This window comes from Talaromyces atroroseus (assembly GCF_001907595.1).
Source record: "Talaromyces atroroseus strain IBT 11181 chromosome Unknown scaffold_16, whole genome shotgun sequence".
In the NCBI taxonomy this organism is placed as follows: domain Eukaryota; kingdom Fungi; phylum Ascomycota; class Eurotiomycetes; order Eurotiales; family Trichocomaceae; genus Talaromyces; species Talaromyces atroroseus.
Window position 1 is genome coordinate 136,558 of NW_017971448.1, and position 6,220 is coordinate 142,777.

The 6,220-nt window shown below is 21.6% G+C and overlaps 1 annotated feature.

Annotated features, from left to right (window-relative positions):
• Nucleotides 1-1,824: part of a repeat region (Identified by RepeatMasker using a combination of RepBase library and repeat library created with RepeatScout) that runs on past the window's edge.
• Nucleotides 1,825-6,220: the final 4,396 nt, after the last annotated feature.

Below are 6,220 nucleotides of genomic sequence, written 5' to 3' on the forward strand. Positions count from 1 at the left end.
TAATCATATATCATTAATAGACTAATAGCCAGATTAAAAGAATGATTTAAGTAATTAAATAATATCTAAGACATTACTTAGATTGGAATCAAGATAATTAGATAGAATTACTACTAATTACTCAGTTTATAATAAACAATACTATAAATATATTAATAGGACAAGTACCATATTTTACTAATCTAGGAAGGATTCTAAGGATAAGTTAGAAAAACATCAAATAAGAAGAAGCATTTAATAAAGTAAATATCTAAGTAATATATATATAATTAATACATAGTAATTTATTAAAAGACATTAAATAGATAGAAATAAGAATGAAAAGATATTATAATAAGAAGCATAAGGATATATTAATACTTAAAAAAAGAGAGAGAGTTTATCTTCTACAATAAATACTAGGATTAAAAAATTTTAATGTCAAAAGTATAAGATTAAGTGATAAATTCGACATAATTAAATTTAGATTATTCGCTATTAAAGAAAAACTTGTAAATAATAATTATAAACTCTAGCTACTAGTAAGAATATAAATATATCCAGTATTTCATATCTTATTATTAGAACCAATTATTAACCTAATAAATGAAAATAAAGCAATAGATAATAAAGAATATAAAGTTGAAAGAATATTGTAATGCAAGTTAGAAAAAGAACATATTTATTATCTTATAAGATAGAAAGAATATAGACTTAAAGAAGATATATGGGAATCCATTAAGCACTTAAATTGTCCTAAAAAGATTCAGGAATAGAGATAGAAATATAATTAAGAAAAATAAAAGAATTAAAGTTAGTACTAAGAATAAGATTATTATTTTATAAAGTAAAAGTAGTAGCTAGAAGCTCTTTAACCTCTTATTATTCTTTTACTTATTTTACTTTTATCTTTTCTTCTATTTTTTCTAATTATTCTAACTCTTTAACATCCTTGATATTAGATTAAATAAATTAATCAGCGTGCTTTCATAGTAACTTCTATTATTTATTAAGATAGGTATATTTTATTAGAAAAGCTTTAATTTTAGTATTTACCCTATTCTTATCCTCTTCCAAGTGTTTTTAAATATAAAGAAGTTTTTTCTATATGAGATTGAATGAAGTTATTAAAATGCATTTATAATGACTGTTATATATATACTTATTATAATGTAATAATATTTCTGATTTTATGTAAATTTTATTTAATAAAGAGTAATAAAAATAAGATAAAGGCAATTTTATACTAAATTACTCAATATACAATGCAAGATTATTCTTGTTAATATTTTATTTTAAAGACATGGTTAATATAAAACTATAAGATTATATATTTGAAATATTTTAGAAGATAAGATTAGTTATTTATATTTTAAAAGATATAAGCTATTTATTGAGCTGTTAAGATACTAGCTTTTAAAGGAGAGGATTATTAGAGAATTAGAATATTATAGTTAATAAATTAGGTTAGTCACTATAAGACTAATGTATATTAGAACAAAGGATTATCTGTAAAATCTTAGGGTTAGAACAGCAGAGCCAGCAGAGCTATTATTATATTGACTATATTAGTTAGAATAGAGTGAATAGAGCTATTGTTATGTTAGCTATAATGGAGGAAAGCTATATAAGAATACTCATTTATTATGTATTTAGTTTTCTTCTATCATTTTGAATTAACTGAGATAACTTGAGTATACAATCTTCTATTGATTAGGATATTCTATCTTATTTAAGATTTCATTTATTTTATTATAACTTTTGTATACCAGAAGCCTATTAACTTCGCCCGTTAATAGCTATCCTAGCTATACTCGACGGTAATCCAACCGAAGTTTCCGACATTAAGACTATATAGGATACATTTTAATAATATCAGTTTTAGATCTTATATCTAGTTTTAAACTTCAGGATTATAAAAAGGTAAAATATTTCTAATTTATCTTTAATCTACTGCTATTATATATTATCTTAGATTTTATTCTATACTATTTAACTTCTTCTTTTAAAATAGCTTGATTTAAAATAAATAGCTACTTATTATAGAATAAATAAATAATTATTTCTAGTTATAGATTAATATAGTTATAATATTATTTTACTTTATAGCTAGTTTTAATATAAATTATAGAATTATAATTTTAAAAGTCTCTTTAATAAATTCTTTATAAGGCAGGAATTTACTTTAAGAGTAAATCTATTAATTACTAAAATATTTTAAGATATCTAATCTCTTTAGATAATAACTCTCTTAAATAAGATCTTTTCTAAGTAATATTTTTCTTAAGAGAGATCTTTTTTAAAAGATTATAATTTAACTAGCTTTTTATTAATCTTCTAAAAGGGATTTCTTCTAAAAAGATCTTTTCTTAGATAAGATTTCTTTTAGTAGAATTATCTCCTAAAAAAGTATTCTTTTAAATAATAGAACTCTTAATTAAGGTATTAATAATCTTATTTTTTCTATAAAGATATTATTTTAGTATATATAAATAGTATATTTTTCTTTTCTATAGATCTAAGAAATAATATAAGACTTAGTAGATAAATACTATATTTTTTATTAATATTATATAACTAATTATTCTTTAGCATACTATAAATAAGATAGCAAACTAATCTTAAATTTTTTATCTATTAGAATAAAGAGTCCAAGATAAGATTATAATTAAAACTAATATCTTAAATATCTAATAATCTTATATAATCTAAATGATTAAAATTAGAAAGATATAATAGAGATTATACTATAATATCTATAATAGATTGTATAATGTCCTAATTCCTCTATTTTAGACAATTTATCTTAAAAAAGTTATCTTAAGATAATCCTGATAATTAAAGAAGAAGAGATATTTTTAAAGATCTCTAAAGTACCCCACACCAACCTTCATCTTTAATAGAGAAATCAGTATCCACTTATAAGAACAAATATTAATCCCTAGCTTTTTATTATAAATAGCCCTAAATCTATAGATTTAATATTATAGTAGGGTAATAGGGTTATTATAAATATATATATCTAGATGCTAATCCTGTAAGTATAATCTATATATTAATTATTATTCTTCTAATCCCATGCATTGTAAAAGCAGGTCTTATATATAATAACCTATAATTCTCCACTTTCATCTTTATAGAAAGGTGGTAACAGGATTTGTTTAGTATTATTTATAAAATAAGGCCTATAAAAATAGTAGGACTACTTAATAGCTATTATTTAGATATAAGTTATAGATTATATGTATAACTAGATTTACTATATCTTCTAAGAATTTTAGTAATTTATAAAGAAAATTTTTAATTTTTATCTAGTCTAGTATGAGTAAAACTTAGAATAAATCTTAGATAGTTCTATATACTACTATTTCTATAGTATTATAGAGACATATATTTAAGAGCCTAAAAGGCTAATTTTTCTATAACTATTATGTCTTCTGTCCTAGCTATTAAAGCTGAGTTTTATCATTTATATTATATATTTATAATACTGAATTAGTGTCTATGCACTAGAGTGTATCCAATTAGTGTCTATATTATGCCTATATATTTAGACTATTAAGCTACCTAATTGGCTGACTTTCTACTCCTTGGTTAATTATAATAGAATATAAATAACTTGGGAGATTATTAATCTGTATATTTGTGAGGACTATATATTTATAAATACTATATAAATATAAACGCTATACAAATATAAATGCTATATAAATACTATATAAATGTAAACACTATATAAATATAAATATTATATAAATATAAACACTATATAAATGTAAATATTACACAAATATAAACATTATATAAATATAAATGTTATATAAATATAAATGCTATATAAAGGTAAATACTACATAAATATAAATGCTATACAAAGGTAAACACTATATAAATGTAAATGCTATATAAAGGTAAACACTATATAAATATAAATACTATACAAATATAAATACTATATAAATATAAATATTATATAAATGTAAATACTATATAAATATAAATGTTATATAAATATAAATATTATACAAAGGTAAATATTATATAAATATAAATGCTATATAAATATAAATATAGTACATTTATGAGAGTTATACATTTATAAATATTATATAAATATAAATGTAATACATTTATAATCTAACCATTAATACTAATTCTATAATTATTTAAGAAGATTATTAAACTTAGCAGAACTTTTTCCTTAATATAATATTAGCCTCTCTTTTTCTAAGGTCACCATTATTATCTCTATTATTAATAGAGGGCTATTTAAAGGGAGAAGAATAATATATAATAATATAAATCTTAATAAGAGATATTACTAATTAATTTTTTAATCTTAAACTTATATTAGTATATCAAGTGTCTATATATCTAGTAGCTTACTTAATTTAAAAATTTCTATACTTTAACCACCTCAACTTTTTATAATTTATTTAAGGATAACCTAGCTTTAATAAAAAAAGAAATATTAGTTATCTTATTAAGTAATATAAAAAGGATTAAAAAGCTTCTATATAGATTATAGAAAATCCTTTAATTTTAATCTAATAATTTATGTACTAGTCATATAGTGTTTAATAAAATAACTTTATTATTAAGAAATTTTTTTAAAGGAAAAGAGAACTTTTTAAAGAGAGCTAATAATCTAACTTTATACTTATATAAAGACCTATCTTTTTATTAAAATACTAACTCTAAAAGATAATCTGAATTTAAAATACTAGCTTAATCTAGATTACGCTATTACTATTTGATATTAAGATATATAGGGATGGTAGTCTACTTAGCTAATCAGTAGATATAGCTAGATTTATTATAATAGCTAGATATTATAGGATAGCATATATCTATAGATAGGATATTCTAACTCTTCCAACCTAGTATATTATAAAAGTAGGGCTTATATGATATAGTATTACAATTTATTACTTTTATATTTCTAGCTATTACTTATATATAAGTTATACTCTAAAATAACTAAAGAGATACTATTAAAAGATATAATTATAATTTCTTAAAGCTATATTATTTAGATACTTATTATTTCACAGTATAATAAAGGCCTTTTATAGATAATCTCAGCTAAGATAACTAGATAATACATATGCCTCATAATAGATACAGGCTTTTTACACCCTTACTTTTTAGTATAAAGCTCTTTAGTATAACATCCTATTTAGCATAAAATAGGTTGAAAGCACAAGCCTAAATATAAAACCCTCAATATAAACCAGCCCTAATGGGAATAATCCTAACATAGAGAATGCCTAAATGTCGCAGCTCCATACATCTAATAAGATAAGACATCAATTATACCTAGATTCTATCACCATTAATAATACCAAGATCCCCAGGTATTAAGATACCACATAATTACAGAGTAAGCATTCCCAATGTAAGAAAAATCACTAAATATCTTCCAGAAAGATTAATAAACCAGTACTATTATAATCCAAAAAAAATATTCCATATTAATCCTACTTATTAATACTTTAAATAATCTATAAGATTAAAAAATAACTACAATAATAATATAACATCATCTCTTTATCACATTAATCAAACTAATAAACCTAGAATAACAATAGTAATTTTTACACTACAGGCCCCTATACAAAGGAGCTCCATGGCCTACCCAGCATAGAAAAGTAGTAAGCCACTATGGCAATAATATACTACATAGAACACATTTCCCAATTTATAGATTTCCATAATCAAGAGATGATGTCAAGAAACTGAGAACTAGATTAAGGAAGTAAGATAGTTGATAGCAGCTATTATAAAATAAAAAAGACTAATAAATCAGCTTTAAACATTCTTAAAATAAGAACAAGAAACAGAAATAAGATTAATACTATATACAAAGCCATAGAATAAAACCTAATATAGTAATAACACCAGCATAAAAATCATTTTTTTTAGTCTAGAATAATTATAGTGTACAAGATTCTAGATATTTATATCTCTGCTTTCTACTCTCTAGCAGACAAACACAGACAATCCCTCTAGAAACTAAAAGAAAACAATACTAGAACTTTATGGACCTATAGAGAAATCTTAAGCCATACTTATCCCTACATTAGTATAGGTTATATGCACTTACACCACTCACAGGACTAGCTAATAGGCAATTAACAGGATCTAACTTATTACTAATTCTTTTTAACAAAATGACTCATAAATGTGCTAAAGCATTAAATATTCTAGCAGAATACTCTAACATAAAAAAACATAATAA